We start from the raw sequence: 18687 nt of genomic DNA, 5'->3' as shown, positions 1-18687 counted from the left end.
CTCAGAACTTTCTAAAACCAGGCGATTAAACCCCTCCTTATCTCTAGCTCTATCCTTCTTTCTTCCCACTTCTTACAAAAGTGCCAGGCCCTGGAACAATTTCCCAATTGCAATGCGTGCTTTCATACCCGTTCATCTGAACCTGAATTTCTTAAACCTAAGTAATTTATACAACATGTGAATTGACAAAATACGAATGCAAAAGTTGTTTCTATGGAAATTAAGTTGAAAATTTTGAGAGATTTAATAGTAGCAGGTAGCTGGAAATGCTGTTGAATTACATGTGTGCCAAACAATTGTAAAAGATGGAAAAAAAACATTTAAAAATTGTGGGGAGCCTGGATTTGGTTGGTTAGTTAAAAAATAAGTAAAGCAGAGAATCATTTTTAAAAAGTGGTACACACAAACGTTAAACATTCTAGTTAACTTAAAACATGTAAATATACATTCATTCACTAAGCTTTTGATGTGCGTCCAAGTCATTTTCTTTGAATACAAATCTGCTGATAGGAGTTGTGGGTTTTCCTTTTTGCATGAGCCATACTTAAAATGCACAGTCTATAATTTCCAGTTGTAGTTTCTTGAAAGTGGAGCAAGATACTTGTGAAGCAAGCTCAGTGCATAATCCTCCCAATTTTTAGATGATTTTTTTCAATCTTTTACAATTGTTTGGCACATACATAATTTAACAGCATTTCTAGCTATCTGCTACTATCAAATGTTTCCAGAATTTTCAACTTAATTTCCATAGAAAAAAATTTTTGCATTCATATTTCATCAATTCACACGTTGTATAAATTACTAAGTTTTAATAACAAGTGCAACTGGAATAATTGTCATAAAGAGGTTTGGGAGCAAACACAATCAACTTGCAGTAAGTAAGTAGAGAGCTTAGGCAGTGAGAACAGACACACAGGCTAGTAGAGTATGGCTTGGAGTGTTCAGTGGGCTACTGACCTCAGTCAGCATGGTTTGCAGAGAGAATAGGGAGTCATGGTTAATTTGGTGTGGGTTGCCAGCCTCCAAGGTGGCCCACAGTGATCCTTGCCTTTTGGTATTCAGACCCTGTGTAGTCTCCTTCCACACTGAATTCATGGCTGGTCTGTGTGACCAATAGAATATGGCAGAAGTGTCCATTGTGTGACTGCAGAGGATCAGTCATAAACAGTGCAACTTATGTCTTGGTCTCTTAGGTCATTCACTTTGGGAGAAGCCAGTCTTCATGCCATGAGGACGTTCAGGCAGCCCTGTGGAGAGAACCACATGGAAAGGATCTGAGGTCTCTCACCAGCACCAATTTGCCAGCTATGGGAATGGGCCACCTTGGAAGGAGACTGTCCAGCCCCAGTGAAGGCTGCAGATAACTGCAGCTTTGGCCAACATTTGGCTGTATTGCTTTGGGAAATCTCAAGCCAGAACCATCTGGCCAAGCTGCTCTTAAATTCCTGATCCGCAGAAGTTTTGGAAGGCAATAAATGTTTATTGTTTTAAGCCACCAAGTTTCAGGGTGATTTGTTACCAGTAATAGGTAACTAATACGTTTGGCAAAATGGCTACATGTCTGTCATTCAGAGAAGCTTCTGCAATAACAGGCCTTCCATTGTGCAGGAAACTGACCTACCTGGCTTTGCTTTTCTAGGGGTGGTGGCCATAGACCAAGTGTGAGGTTGTTGATCAGGGTTAGAGCTGTGATCATGAAGGAAAAAGCACCACATGAGGATACATTCAGAATTCTTGGCCTTCTTAGCACCAGACTCACCCAAGCTAACAAATTTAGGCTTGATTTGGGATATGGTCAGAAAACCATAGCTTTTTTGAAAGTGTGGTTCATGGACCAGCAGCATTGGCACACCCCAACCCAGACCTACTGAATAAGAATCTTTATTTTAACAAGATTCTAGGATATTTGTGCGCACTTCAAAGTAAGAGATGCACTTAACTAAAGGATCCTGTGTGGTGACTTGGGAATTGAAGGGAATACATTCTAGAAGGGTAGCTTCTGGAAAGGGGTTCCTTTTAACTGGGAGTAGTTTCCAAACCTGATTGGAACTCTGTAGAATCAATTCCTGAATGAGGGCAGATTGGATTTCATGTTTTCCAAGATTAATTCCAGTTTCAATACTCTGTTGGTCTATTTTGTGATCCTTGTCTCCAATTTTCTCCTGTCTGTTTTTTTTTTTTCTTTTTTTCTTTTGAGACAGGGTCTCACTCTGTCACCCAGGCTGGAGTGCAGTGGTGCGATCAAGGCTCATTGCAGCCTTGACCTCCTGGGCTCAGTTGATTCTCCCACCTCAGCCTCCTAAGTAGCTGGCACTACAGGCGCATGCCACCATGCCCGGCTATTTTTTTTTGTCATTTCTGTAGAGCCGGGGTTTTGCCGTGTTGCCTAGGCTAGTTTTGAACTCTTGGGCTCAAGCCATCCATCTGCCTTGGCCTTCCAAAGTGCTGGGATTACAGGTGTGAGCCACCGCCCCCAGCCTCTCCTGTCTTAAATGTCTATAGTACCTGTCCCAGGAGCCCTAAATCCTGAGTTTCGTCGTCTGCTTTCTTCCTACCCCTTGTCACACTATTGTTTGCTTTAATAGGCAAATTCATTAAAACCCAATAGTGTTTTCTCTCTACTTCAGGGTGCAGAAAATCCACATTTTTGTGATTGTGATATACCTAGGACACATGGTTTCCTGAGACAGGAAGAAAGCAGACTGCTGCCTCCTAATACATCGTGAGATTCTCCATCAGGGTGTGAGACAAGCCACTGTGAGCTGAAAGGCAGGATTTTTAAGGACCAAGCAGGAGACTGAAGAAGTCATTAATTATGTTATCACAAAAAAAATTTGGTGCTTTTCCTTAACATTACAGCTACCATTGCTGCTGGTAATGCCCTTTTATTTGTCCAGGGGAGTTTTCTCCCATTAGATTAGATTAAGTGTCTCATCCAAGGCACAATAACAGATTTGGCTCCGTGGTTCAGCTGCCGGCTGTGGTTGACTGATACCCAAGCTTTTGACTCCCTGCTGCGTATCTAAGCGGTACAAGCTGCAGTCAATGCATTTAATCTACATAAAAAGAGGACAAATTGCACGTTAGCCTTTTTGAGTCCAGTAATCAGGTTTTTCTCCCCCTGCTCTACTTTACGCTCTTCTGGACAACTGAAGGCCCTCTTATGTGATCCACAGAGGTTGCAACATTTTTTGAGCCAGGTAAAAAGAAAAGTCTTTTGCATTTTAATTGCACTTGATCGGCTCATAGAATGACGCCTGTAATTTATATATTGTTCATAGTTTGTGCTTTCTGCAGTCCTGCTGTGCAGCTGATAACATAATTCACAGGCACTCGCACCTTGGGCTCTGTGGGTAGTGGCTTGGGCTTTCTGTTCTATCTGAGTTTGCAAAATTCTCTCGCTCATCCTTCAGAATCAAGCTGCTGTAACTGATGTCAGTCACTATCCGCTTATGCAGGTGTAGTGAAAAGGCCACTCAATGAGCCCCAGCCTATTCCTTTGTTTACATTTAAAGATTGCCCTTTCCTTTCCAGCTGCCTATGCTATTTGCAGATTCGCTGGTTGTTGGTGACGCAGCTTCTTCTGCACCCTCCCTGGATTTTGCAATTAATTAGCTTAAACTAGAGCTGCGAAAACAACAGCAAACACAGGTATTGTACTCTGGCAGGCTAACTACAGAGGCAGTGAGATTCAAGGCAATCAATAAATATAAAGGGGACAAGAAATAGGGAATGGAGAGGCAACTCTTTTTAAAATTTTTGAGTACATTAGACGGTGAGCTCTTTGGAATGAGAGCCATGCTATTTTTGTGATTTGAAAAATCTTCTAAACATTTAAGGCAAGTCTATGGGAAGTCGAAGTCTAGTTTTTACAAAACGTTTAGGTGTTTAACCGTTTTATTTGCTTCACAGTCACACTGAAGCTGTATTCCTCACATTCTCCAGAAGGATGAATTATGAGTTAGATCATCTTGGCCCATCCCAGATTTTGCTTTAATGGTTTGGCTCTCAAAACCCTTTGGGTAGAAATTAAACCCTTGCTGCTCACAATGTGGTCTGTGGACCAGCAGCATAAGCATCACCTGTGAGTTTATTAGAAATGCAGACTCTCAGGCTCCACTCCAGAGCTGCTGAATCAGAATCTGTATTCTAAGAAGATCCTCAGGTGGCCTGCACATTGTGGTTTGAGAGACATTGGATTAGACGATTGGGTCTCAACCCTGGCTGCAGATTCAAACCATCTGAGACCCTTGAAAGAAAATACTGATGCCTAGACCCCACCTCCAGGGATTGATTTAATCATTCTAGCTTAGTTCAATAAGCTCCTCAAGGGATCTAACAGGAAGCCAAGGGCAAGAATCACTGGATTACACAAAATCTTAGAGGATAGAACCTCAACCAATTCTAAGCTTAAATCAATGCCCCATGGATATTTCCAGAATCTCTCCCTGCCCCGCCCCCCAGTCTCCCAGGGGAAGAGCAGGAATTTCAGCACAATTCAACTTGATAAGTATTCAGTGCCTATTATGGGTCCATCTCACCACACGCCACAGGTCCACTCAAGCCAGAAGGTAAAATCATCTTGTGGGCAAGATCAAGTTTTCTGTAGAGCCTCCTGCACTGTGATGCTGAAAGATCACCCTGTGTGTGTCTGCTGATGGCTCTATGGGACTCTGTGGAGGTGGGTTCTCAGCTCTGAAACACACTCCTTTTTAGAAGTTGTAGGACACCCCAGTCTGGATTCCTAAGAATCAGTTTCAGAGAATCCCAATTTCATGGGCATGCATGATTTAGTATTTTGGCCTCCTTTCTGGAGTATGTTTAGCAGCTTTCTGTTTTTTTTTTTTAATTGTTATAAGAGAGGCAGGTGGTTTTTGGAAAAGATTTTGGAATGGAAGTCAGAAAACCTGGTTTCGAGTTCATATTTCACCACTAAGAAGTTTGTTATAATGTCTGAAATTTACTTGAAAACTTCGGCAATTACAGAGGGACATCTCATGTGTCAAATTTAGGTTAAGCACTAGCCCAGATGCCAGTCAAGCGTGCACTTCCCAGGGCTGGTCTGTGGGTATTCTCAGCAGGAAAGCCACCTTTTAGAGGCTCTTCTTATACCCATTTCTGCTATCTAGATCACCTAGGTTTTGCTAATGAGGATAGCAAATATCAGAAAGGGGCTCTATTGGTGAAAATAATGACTTGTTAATTGACCTGATGAATGTTGAAATGAGCTCTCATTGATTAAATTGCATGAGTTCAAGATATGTGGATCAGCTCAAATATTTTAGCAATACTTCCTACTCTTGCATCAAGCAGGGGTAAAAACCTAGTGACACCCATAGCTTGTACCGTTAGGAATGGCACCCAAGGATTGAACCCTACATGGGTCCTTGCCCCACAATTGGTTTAGGAGGATTTCTCATTGTCTGATGCTGACTATAATGATAACATAATTTTATCTCTATGTTGATGTGTCTACTTTCGAGTGAACTTTTCACACAAGGTGATAGAATATAGTTTGAGAATTACTTTCCTCAAAATCTCGTTCTGAAGCTGCTGCCAGCAGCTAACCCTCATTCACACAAATCTTTTCAGCAGCTACCATTAGCTACCAAAAATATTCCTTGAGCATGAACAAATAGGCACGGGTCAATCACAACTCAGCTGTATGACCTTGAGTCTCACATCTAGTTGCTATACCTCTTTGAGTCTCAGGCATTTTATTCAAATATCAAGGGCATTATTTTAAAGATTTTTTTCTGGCTTATGATTTAAAAATTTCTAAAATTCTAACATATGAGCAAAAGCCAAACAGATCAAGATACTGTAGGCTGCAGTGGATCTTGCTTTGGAGCTGCCTGCCTCCCCATGCACAGCTCCCTCAATCCTAGTCCACACTGTATAACCCTCTTTGCAATAATCCCAAGCCCCTGAGAAACGAAACCCACATTTGCCATTCTCTCTGTATGATCCCAATTAAGTCTATGGACTGTAATATGGACTCCTGACAAGGTTGTGAATATTGCTTAGTTAATAGAATATTCTGGCAAAAAGCGGAGTGGAGGAGATGATACATTATGGTTGTCTCACTCAGCAGGTTCTTTTTATTTTGAGAAACATTGGCAATGGGGTTGGTTTTAATTTAACATTTTCCTTCAAGGGAACTTAGCAGTGGTACTCATATGAAACATCAGGTCCGATGATGCTACAGCATAGTGCTCTGTGGGGTGAGTCAATGAAAACTCTTGCAAGAAGCAGACCCAAATGGACTCAGTTACTCACTTGCTCTAGCAAAGGAGGAAAAGCATGTTTAATTGACCCTTTGGTGGATAGTTGTTCCCATTTCATCCTCCTAAACAGCCTTAATATCATTCTATTGTGGCTTCCCAAGGATTCCTGGTATGAGCCTTTTATAGACCCTAATGAAGCCATTGTACTATTTTCAGTCAAGATCTGTGGCATGAAACAAAGGAGGGACTTGACAGAGCTGTTTCCAGCACAGTTACTGAAAATAATCCCAACCCACTGGGGCCAAAAATAACTGAGATCAAGACAAAGATCAAACTACTGTTGCAATCTTGTGCAATAGCAACTCCAATAGGAAAAATGCTGGGCAGCAAACCAACAGAGATAGTTTATCTCAAATATTTTTTCTTAGAAAAATCCTTCAGAACATGTGGCCCCCAGCTCTGAAGTTTTCTTCTTTTGTGTCTAAATGTTTGTTGGTTTTCTGCTTTGCTACGTGTTCTTGGTTTTCTAAAAGAACTTACGTTTATCTTAAAAGATAGCATAAAATGAATGATCCACTAAAGGTTTCAAGCAGATTGTGGTCATATTGTATCTGACAGTGTTTTAAATAATGAGAATATTAAAAATGTAAATATCAGAAGCCTTGGTTATAATGCCCATGAGAGATAAGGTGGAAGAGATTGGACAGGTATTTCTGTGAGGTGATTGGGAGTTTTAAAGTCCCCATTATATTCTAACTGTGGGTAGTAATTGGCTACTAAACAAGTCTGTCTGCAGTTATGTAAAACTAAAAAGAACACTTAATCCATTTCTTTGAAGGAAGCTGAATATAAAATCCCAATGATTCGAATGTTTTCCCAGAACCAAATGCAATGATCCTTGAACACAGATCAAGATGTTTTTCTTAAGAAATACACACAGCCAACAAGCATATGAAAAAATGCTCAATACCACTAATCATTAGAGAAATACGAATCAAAACCACAATGAGATACCATCTCACCCCAGTCAGAATGGCTATTACTAAAAAGTCAAAAAATAACAGATGCTGGCGAGGTTGTGGAGAAAAGGGAATGCTTATACACTGCTGGTGGGAGTGTAAATTAGTTCAGTCACTGTGGAAAGCAGTTTGGAGATTTCTCAAAGAACTTAATACAGAACTACCGTTTGACCCAGAAATCCCATTACTGGGAATATACCCAAAGGAATATAAATTGCTCTACCATAAAGACATATGCATGTATATGTTCATTGCAGCACTATTCACAATAGCAAAGATGTGGAATCAGCCTAACTGCCCATAATGGTGGACTAGATAAAGAAAATGTGGTACATATACACCATGGCATATACACAGCCACAAACAAAGAATTAAATTATGTCCTTTGCAGCAACATGGATGCAGATGGAAGCCATTATCCTAAGTGAATTAACTCTGGAACAGAAAACTAAATACTGCATGTTCTCACTTATAAGTGGGAGCTAAACATTGAGTATACACGGAGACAAAGAAGAAAACAATAGTCACTGGGGCTTACTTGATGGCTGAGGGTGGGATAAAGGTGAGGATCAAAAAACTACCTATTGGCTACTATGCTCATTACCAAGGCGATGAAATAATCTGTACACCAAACTCCAACAACATGCAATTACATACCCATGTAACAAACCTGCACATGTGCCCCCCGAACCTAAAATAAAAGTTGAAAAGAAAAAAACATATTTTTTCTTAGATAAATATTCAGTGAGTATCCACTATGTGCCAGTTACTGTGTGCTATGGTTTGAACATGTCCCCCAAAGTTCATGTGTTGGAAACTTAATCTGCAATGTGGCAGTGGTGAGAGGTGGAGCTTAGTGGGAGGTGTTTGGGTTATGGGGCACCACTGTCATGGATGAATTAATGCCATTAACATGGGACTGAGTTATAAAAGGGGAGTTTAGTCCCCCTCACTCTCTCTCACGTACTTTTTCACCGTGTGATGCCTTCTGCCATATTATGACACAGTAAGGAGGCCCTCACCACATGCAGCCCCTTGATCCAGATTTCCCAGCCTCCAGAGCCATGAACCAAATAAATTTCTCTTCTGTATGAATTGCCCAGTCTCTGGTGTTCTGTTATAGTGGCACAAAACTGAGTAAGACACTGTGCTAGAAGACTGAGTGTATCCTCAAAAAATGTAAAGAGGTATGGATACAAATTTAAGAACCACCAGCTATCATTGTGATTTTGAAATCCATGATCAAGCTTCGAGCCATGGAAGTGCTAATGACATCCTTCCGATGCCAACAGGCCAGTAGAAATGAGACACAGATGTAGTGCCCTAGAGCTTGGAAGGAGGAGGAGTTAGAACACCCAAGGGTGACAACGTTTTAAGTCACCCCATTCTCATGTCGTTACCCTTGTTCTTGTATCTTTGACAGCATTGGTCTCAAGTCAGGAGCGAGTGAGTGAGTTAGCTGGTCATTGTGTTCAGTGTGTCAGCCACAGCTGTCTTTCAGGATAATCTGTAGAACTTAAAAAAAAAAAAAATACAGATTCCCTAACCTCAGCCCATACTTCAGAATCAGAATTGCTGGGTTGGAGCTAGGGTTTCTGTGTTTTTAAAGCATTCTCATCATTCTGCTGTGCAGCCAGAGTTAAGACATTCTGGACGCACAACCAGTGCACCTAGAACACTTGTGTTAAGGAGGCAGAATGCTGGAAAGAAGCAGAAAGCCGAGTTCTTGCCTACAAGTGATTTATTACAACCAGAGGAGAACATTAGGAAGAGAACAAGAAAATAATAAAGTGAGAGGAAAACAACTCAGAAGTAAGGCCATGGGGACTGTATGCAACATTTGCTGTTTCAGAGGTAGGAAGTAGTATTTAAGCTTATGCACAAGTAGGTTCACCATGAATATTTGTAACACCTGGCACCAGAGTACAAATGGAAGGCCACATAAGCATCGAAATACTTAAAAATTATATACAAGCTACAAATTTGTAATCAAAACATGCCAATCTTCCTACCTTTATACCTCTGTTAGACGTGGAATACCAGGTTTCAATGTAAAATTATGGGACTCCTTGGAGTTCCAGACTGGACTACAATGGCATGGGGAGAGTAAGCCCAGGTTGCCAATCTGTAGTCCAATCCCCATCTCTTTGCTTATAAACTCCATCCCCCACTGTAAAGGGCCGCATGGGCATAGTGACCAATGGGTTGGAGTATCCATGTAAATTCTATCCTCACCTCCTTGTAAATAGCTACCCTTTGGCCTTACCTCTGGCGTATGGTGGTTATACTTGCTACGTAGTCTGCTCTTGTGAAGAAGAACCCTGGGAAGAAGCCCATGTAGGCTCTGGAAGCTGGCTTGGTCTGTTTGGGCAGGGAATCCCAAGATTTCTGTCACCTAAACCATGGTCTAGAAGGTCTTGGCCTTACCGGCTCCTCCTCTAGGAAGGGGCCTGCCAAAGTGGAGACCTCTAGTAGGCAAGGCCCAGAATAGACCCTTCTTGATGGGGTCAAAGAATAGCCCTATGTATAAGCAAGATGATGGATGAGTTCTACAAACTATAAGCTTAGCCCATAGAAACATGGAAATCAGTGTCTGGAGAATAGCCCCAGAGAAAAATATGTTTATCTTATTTCCCACTCTTTTAGTCCCAGATGTGGACTCAAATTTAGATCTACCAGCCACACCTATCTCAGGGTTTTTAATTAGTTAATGTTAGGTTCAACTGAAAAGTAGCAGTAGTCAGCTAAAATGAAACAAAACCAAAACAAAGCACAGTGGTATAAACAAGATAGAAGTTTTTTCTTTTCACATGAATATTAGCAATCAAGGCTACTGTAGTGACTCCATAATCCCCAGGGTCATAAGCTCTTTCTGCTTTGAAACCCTGCCATCCTCAAGACTGGGTTTCTACTTCATGATCCAAGATGGCTTCTTAAGCTTCACCCATCACCTCCACATTCCACCAGTTGGAAGTAGAAAGAGGGGAAAAAAGAGCATGAATCCTGTTAAAAATACTCTCCAGAATTTGCACACCACACTTCCACCTTCATCTCATGGATCAGGACTTAGTCAAGTAGCCACAACTAGTTAGAACTTGTGCCAGCTAAGCATGTAGATTCTCTTCCTAAGGAGAAAAACCAACAACTAGTTCACAAACTACCGACAAACTACTGACAACTAACAGTATCTGCCAAGGGACGTTTGATTTCAAACAACAGAAACTGACTGAAGATTTTAAGCAAAAGGGGAACTGGTTGGCTGTTGTGTGGTTCAGATAATTGATAGGCTGATTAGAGGGTCAGGCTCTGAAAGTGAGCAAGCAATTTATTTAGAACACAACCATCAACCCAACCCTCGGAGCTGCCAACACCACTGGGCTCTAAATGCTGTCACTGATAGTGTATATGATTTCTTATACCCTGAAGCTTGCCACCACTCTGTCTAGACCCATGCTGTCCAATACAGTAGCTTCTACATGTGGCTGATAGTACCGTATTGGACAGTGCAGATATAGACTATTTCCATCACTGCAGAAAATTTTACTGGTGTAGACTCAAAGTCCTGGACCAAGGTATCCAATTTGCCAAGCTAGTTTATGCACTTCCTTCCTGGCTGCCAAGGGTGCCCCCACCAAGATGCACTAGAACTTTGCTCAAAATAGGAAGGGGATTTGGATGCTGGGCAGCTAAAAAAGCAGGAAATTTCCTCTACATACTTACTGACAGTGTGCTGTTAGGCTAAGTACTTTTCTAGCTTCATTTTTTTCCATTTGTACAATGGAAATAATGATAACTGCCTCTTAGGGTTTTTATGAAGATAAAAAGATAAGACATGAAAATTACCAGGACCATCTGCGTTAATAGAGTCTTAGATATAATCATGAAATGCAATGCATAGTCTTTGATTAGATCCTGCTTTGAACAAGCGGCTACAAAAGATATTGGGGAAAATTTTAATATGAAATGAGTATTAGATAATATCAAGAAATTACTGTTAATTTTGTTAGATGTGATAATGGCATTGTGATTATATAGAATGTGATCAAGCTTTAAGGGTAAAATATTATTATGTCTATGATTCTAAATACTTCAGCAAAAAATAGATGAAACAAATATGGCAAAATGTTAATGATTGTTAAATCTAGATAATGGATAAATGAATGTTATTCTCCTTAAGCTCTGTTATTTTTTATCTTTTTTCATAGTTTATTCAAGAAACAAAAGTACTAGGTCCATCATAGGAGTTCAATAAATGTGAATCTCCCTTCTTGCCTTCACAGTCCTAGGGGCCTTATAGTCTTCTCATAACTATTGAAATGCTTTCCATATATTTTCCACCCAACCTTCTGCACTTTTCCCATGGCCACCTACTTAAAAGCTTCCTGCCCTTTCTCTGACAGCACACTCTATATATCTTTGGGGAATTTTGAAGACAAGTAGTTTGCCTAGTAATGAAAAGAGCCATGCAGAGAGGCACCTGTCCACAGCACTGACGCTGGGTGCTAAGGTTTCCCCTTTGCATCATTTCATAGCAGGGTCCAAAGAAAACCTGTGTACCAGTGTTTGTTTTCACACTTGTCAAATCAACTTCCTTTTCCTGATGCCTAATCAGAAAGAAATGGTATCAGGAAACAGGGGGATGTGGCAGCCAGTTTTTCATTTCAGCTGATTCACTTATTCAATAAATGTAGAGCAGAAAGGGATGGAAGTTTGTAGGGTTTGAATCATCCCACAAAGATGGATTGTGCCAGATACAGAATTGGATCTAGAAGTGACACCTTGATTTTCTCTCTGAGTGGTAGCAAAAAATTACTTACCAAAAAAGGGCTGTAAAGCATTTGGCAAATATACAGTAAGCTATGAATGTTAAATAATATCTTCATGTGGTGTTGAAGCATCAACAGTTTCTAAGATTGTGTATGTAAGATTAAGTGGAATGCCATTTTCCTGGCCAGGATCGCCAGTGCCACTTCCAGAGATGAACTCACTTATGGGACAGGACCTATCTTTCGGTACCATGTGCCAAAATATCAGGTTTGTATGCCAGAAGCAAGCATCGTGAGGCCCATAGCCGTTCTCAACAATAAGGAGGATAAATAGTGACTGAGGAAAGCAACTTGTATATTTGGCATATTCAGTGCAACAATGAATAATGGCATTTTAAAAAACCTGATTTCCTCTAAAAGAGTGTGTTTCAAAATTTAACAATAAGCCTTCTTCTTCTAGCAATATAGTAGTGTGTGTGTGTGTGTGTGTGTGTGTGTGTGTGTGTGTGTTGGGGGTCGGGGGAGTGCTCTGAGGGACTCTTCCACTGCATAGCAGATACATAGCTATATCCTGGAAACAAGACACTCTTCAAGGTATTTCTGGACTTGCAAGTGGTTGGAGAGATTTTCAAAGGCTTCCACAACTGCAATCCACAAAATAAAAACCAATCCAAGCCCGTACCAGAGGAGGAAGCTTTAAACTGCAAGTAACAGGTGTATGTGTGGGTGTGTGTGTGGGGGGGTGCCTTGAGAGCAAATACCAATAACAATGCTTTTATGGGAATACTGATACTTGGGCCAGCATTGTGGTGGGATGCTGACTCTGAGATCTATGTACAGTGGATCTTCACAGCAGCTGATGTAGTCTTTGGTCAGATGTGTCCCTGATTCCCTGCTGAAGCAAATTCTCTTTGAAGAAAGCTTCTCTAATTTCTAATTTAGACCTATAGGATTAGACCCAAAGATTAAAATCAAGGGAGAAGTTCACAGTATGCTAAGGTAAGCCGCCATACACCAGAGGCAGCATTACAAATACATAATAGATTCAGATTCCCACTCTAACTGGGTACAGGAATTGTCAAGATAGAGAATATAGAACAGCCGTATGTGAAATGCTTAAATAAATAAAAGATGCAATCACATAAATGAGCAGGCAACAATAGGCTAGCAGAAATAACCAGGAAGATTTTTTCATGGAACTTCTATAAATTTAAATACAACTATTGAAGCAAAAATGCTAAATGGACTGGTTAAATAGTAGCTTAAATCCAGTTGACGAGAGGATTAGAAATTACCCAGAATGCAGCACAGAGGGTCAAACATAAATCTAATTGGAGTTCCAGAATAAGAGGAGAGAGAGAAAGAATGCAGTATTTGAAGAGATAATGGCCTGAATTTTCCAAGACTGATGAAAAACATAATAACACACACCAAGCAGCATATAAAAAAGAGGAAATTCATGCCTAAACACATCATAATTCAACTGCAGAACACCAACTGCCAAGAGATCTTAAAAGGGGCCAGAGAGAAAAGATAGATTATCCTCAAAAGATTAGACTAACAGTTGCCTTCAACAACAATGGAACTCAGAAGACAGTGGAATAATATTTTCCAACTGTTGAGAGAAAATAACCATGGGCTTAGAATGATGTATTCAGAAAATCACATTTCAAGAAGGAGGGTAAAATGAAGATATTTATAGATACAATTTAAAAAAAAAACCCAGAGGGATTTACCACCAAAAGAATTTCACTAAAGGAACCTCTTCTAAAAGCTATGCTACAGGAAGGAGAAAAAGGATGTCAGAAAGACGATCTGAGATGCTGAAAGGAATGGTGAACAATAAAATGGTAAAAATGCATGTACATATGAACAAACATTATTTGGGGGAAAAGGAATACTAATGTCAAATTTATGGAGCTCAGAAAAAGTGACAAAAATAAAATACTGGAGAGCAATCACATGTGAGTGAGGAGGGGAGAGATCAGAGTCCAAACCTCCTAAGATTCTTAAGAGTATTATTATACAGCATAGGTTGGCACAGTTTTTCTGTAAAAGGTTAGATAGCAAATATTCTAAGTTTTGCTGGCCACACAGTCTCTGTCACAACTGCTCAGCTCTGTCATTGTAGCGTAAAAGCAGCCATTGACAGCACACAAACAAAAGAACATGGCTGTGTTCCAATAAAACTTTATTTACAAAGACAGGTATTGGGCAGAGTAGTCATTGGGTGGTCAATGTTTGTCAACTCCTGTTCTATAGGGAAGTTGAAATAGTGTTTAATTTTTGACTTTGTTAGTTAAATACACATGATGAAATTTCAAAAATCAGCACCAAAAGAATAGAAGTAGAATCTATAACTTCCAAGCAAGTAATAAACAATGAAATAAGGTCACACACACACACACACACACACACACACACAAATAAACCACAAACAGTCCAAAAAATGGGAAGAAATTAGAAAGAAAAAAATCACAGAAAAGCAGGATAAATAAAAAATAGAAAAATAAGATGGTTGGATAACCTCAACTAAAAAGAAATGAGCTACCAAGCTATAAAAACACATGGAGGAAACTTAAATATTACTAAATGAAATAAGTCAATCTGAAAAGCCTAGGTACTGTATGATTTCGACTATATGGCATGCTGGAAAAGGCAAAACCATGGCGACAGTAAAAGATCAGTGATTGCCAGGGGTTGGGGGTGGGAGGGATGAATAGGCAGAGTAGAGAGGATTTTTAGGGCAGTGAAATTACTCTGTACAATACTATAACTGTTGATAACTGTCATTATACATTTGTCCAAACCCATAGAATATGCAACACCAAGAGTGAACCCTAATGTAAACAATAGACTTTTAGGCAATAATGTAGATTCATCAACTGTAACAAAATGTACCACTCTAGTATTGGATATTGATAATAAGGGTGGTTGTGCAATGTGTGGGGGTAAGCAGTATATGGGAAACCACTGTACCTTCCTCTCAATTTTGCTGTGAACCTAAAACTTCCCTAAAAAATAAAGTCTTTGAAAAATGAAATAAAGACCTGTGAATATGATCAAAATATGTATACAAAAGTTGGCAAAATATAATTATTATTAATCACCATATAGGCAAGTGAATTAAACTAGCCAATTAAAAAACAGAAATTGTCAGATAGGATTTTTTAAAAATGTAGCTGTATGTCGATTACAAGAGCCACACTTAAGGCATAAAGAATGTAGAAAGGTAGAATGTAACAGGATTAAAAAATAAAAAGACATAAAACGCAATTACTAACCAAAAGAAAGCTCTAATGGAAAATATAGATAAAAAGCATTATCAGGGTTAGAGGGATCACTAGATCATGATAAAGGCTTCAATTCTTCAAAAAGATAAAATAATTCCAAGCTTGTATATACCTAATAAAACAGCCAAAAGTGCATAAATATTGGCAGGGGAAACAGCCCATTGGATGACCCTTGAGCAAGTGGTGACTAGGAGCTTAATGAGATTGAGCACTTAAGAAACCAGTGTCATAAAATCGAGTGCTCGCTATTTTTAAAGGTAGAGCCATACCTCCGAATAGAATAGTGTTAGATCACCTAACACCATAAAAAGGAGGTGTGTGTGTGTGTGTGTGTGTGTGTGCGCTTTAACTTAATGAATTAGAGAGATTCCTAAGGGAGTGTGGGGGGGGGTGCTAGAGGATTCCTATTTACATAATAGCCCAGAGGCTGGCTGGAATCCATTATTAGATTTCTTGCACGTGTGCCCTGGAAAAACTGAGCAGAGATGAGACCATATGGCCAGCATGACAGGAAAGCAAGTACAGTCGGTTCAAAAAGGTGACACTTGCCCTGCACAAAAGAGATCTGCTCTAGCTTCATTTATTTCAGAGAATGGTGGCTTGGCCAGCTAAGGTAGACATTAGAAACACTAGGAAGGATTCTGTCGGGGATAAAATGCTAAAATCACAATTCTGAGGCCATTAATCATCATTGTCATTATATTTATCAATCAGTCAGTTCCAGCTGCAGTGGGGTGTACATAATGTTGGGAATACTTGCTTTTTGCCTTCAAAGATCAGCCATTCCTCTTATAGAACAGAAGCAAGCATTCAGTGAAAAGACAGAGAAATGCTGATCTTTTCATGTACATGAATTCTCTCTAAAGAAGTGAAGTCTAGGACGGGCAATGGCTCAGAGGCTCTAAGAATGGCAACGGCTGAGTTCGCTATGAACTAAGTGGTGGGAGTGGCTAAGGGAAACTCACTAAACTGGGCAGTTCCAGTGTTCAAGGATGGAACAGAGAAGTTGGGCTGAGTGGGCATGGAAAGCAGGTTGCTTTAGCCTAAAGTTTAGGCTTTCAGTTGCTACAGGAGTTGTGAGGTGTGCCGATTATCCTCCTTTGTCCCCCTGTCCGTCCCCGGTTCCCCCAGATTATTCTCTTCCTTTCTTAGTCTTGCTCTTTGCCCCTGGAGGCTGAGCCTTGTGAATGGTACTTACAACACATCTTGTTTGGGACTCTAAATTTTTGGAAATACTTGATCTGTATCTATTTTGTTTGCTTTTATTTTTATTGATGCATAATATTTGTATGTATCTATGGAGTGCAGATTGTATGTTGTTATATGCATAGAATGTAATGATCACGCCAGGGCTTTTAGAATATCCATCACTGTGAGCATTTATATCATTTCTATGTGTTGGGAACATTTCTAATCCTCTCTTCTAGCTATTTTGAAATATACAACACATTGTTGTTAACTATGGTCACTCTACTCTGCTACTGAACATTAGAACTTACTCCTTTGATCTAACTGTGTGTTTGCACACATTAAGCAATCTCTCTTCATCCCCAACTCCCACACCCTTCCAAGTCTCTGGTAACTATCATTCTACTTTCTACCTCCATGAGACAAATTCTGTTAGCTCCCATATAGGAGTGAGAACATGTGATATTTGTCTTTCTGTGCCTGACTTATTCCACTTAATAAAATTATGTCCAGTTCCATCCATGTTGCTGCAAATGACAAGATTTCATTCCTTTTATGGCTGAATAGTATTCTATTGTGTGTATATACCACATTTCCTTTATGCATTCATGGTTGACGGACATTTATGTTGATTCCATGTCTTTGCTACTGTAAATTGTGCTACAATAAACATGGTGTGGTGGGGGTGCGGGTATCCTTTTGATATACTGGTTTCCTTTCCTTTGGATAAATACCCAGTAGTGGGATTGCTGGATCATATGGTAGTTCTATTTTTGCTTTTTTGAGAACTCTCCATACTATTTTCTGTGATAGCTGTACTACTTTACGTTCCCACCAAGAGTGTATAAGAGTTCCCTTTTCTCTGCATCCCTACCAGTATCTGCTATTTTTTGTCTTTGCAAAGATGGTATAGCAGTTTCTGCACTCAACTCACATGTTTCCCTATTATTAACATCTTACATTACCACGGCCACTTATTACAACTCAGAAAACAACATTGATACATTACTATCAATTAAACTCCAGTCTTTATTTAGATTTTACCAATTTTTCCATGAATGTCTTTTTTCTGTTCCGGGATCCAATCCAAGACGCCACATTGCATTTAATAATGTGTCATTAGTCAGCTTCCCAGACTTCTCTTGTTTTTCATGATTTTGACAGTTTTGACGCGTGCTGGTCAGGTATTTTCAAGAATGCCTCTCAGTTGGGGTTTGTTGATATTTTCCTCCTGATTAGACTGAGATTATGGGTTTTGGGGAATTTGACCACAGAGATAAAGCGCCATTTTCATCACAACATATCAAGGGTATATGCTATCAACATGACTTATCACTGGGGATATTAATCTTGGTCACCTGCCAAGGTAGTATTTGCCAGGTTTCTGCACTCTGAGTTACCTTTTTCTCCCTTTCCATACTCTATTCTTTGGAAGCAAGTCACTAAGCAGAGCCTATGTTTAAGGATGGTGGGCAGGGGTTTGGGATCTCAGTATTACTTTTACATTTAAATTTATTAAAATTAAATAAAAAACTAGTTCTTCAGTCACACTAGCCATATTTGAAGTGGCTAGGGGCTACCATATTGCATAGGGCAACCCTGCATAATATCACATTTCAATATTAGAGGCAAGAGGCAGTGGGTAAGGAGTTGGGGCCCCAAAGAGGGAGGGGATGAGCCTGAGTTAACTGAAAGAAGGAGCTATGAAGAGGGATGAAGAGATCTCAAGCAGAATTGCTGAAGAACCGGAGAAGGCCAAGGCCAAAAGGTGAGTTAATAAGAAGCTTTAGCACAACACGGTGTGTGTATATAGAGAGGGGAGAGGTTGGGAATGAAGAGGTGTCAAGAGATTATACACCTTAACTGTGTGTTGGATTTGGGCAAAAAAATTTGAACTTACAAATCTGGGCTCTTGTTTCGACTGTGCCATTTCTTAGCTGTGTGGTGATCTTGGGTGAGCCATAAATTTGCTTCTCTATGCTTGTGTCCTAATCTGCAAAATAGGGTAGATTAAAACACTTATCTCATGGGGACGTGGTGAAGATCAAAGGATATATGTGTTTCAAAGGGCTTCGTAGTCTGTACCATAATCTACAAATAGAAAGGTGTTGTGGGATGATGTTGGTGGGACATGAAAATTAGTTTTTCTGTTGCCCTTGTAGAATTGAGGTGTGCTGGTTCCTCTTTTGCTCCT

The sequence above is a fragment of the Pongo abelii genome, chromosome X, assembly GCF_028885655.2.
Source record: "Pongo abelii isolate AG06213 chromosome X, NHGRI_mPonAbe1-v2.0_pri, whole genome shotgun sequence".
Classification (NCBI taxonomy): domain Eukaryota; kingdom Metazoa; phylum Chordata; class Mammalia; order Primates; family Hominidae; genus Pongo; species Pongo abelii.
Note: the sequence above shows the minus strand (reverse complement) of the source record.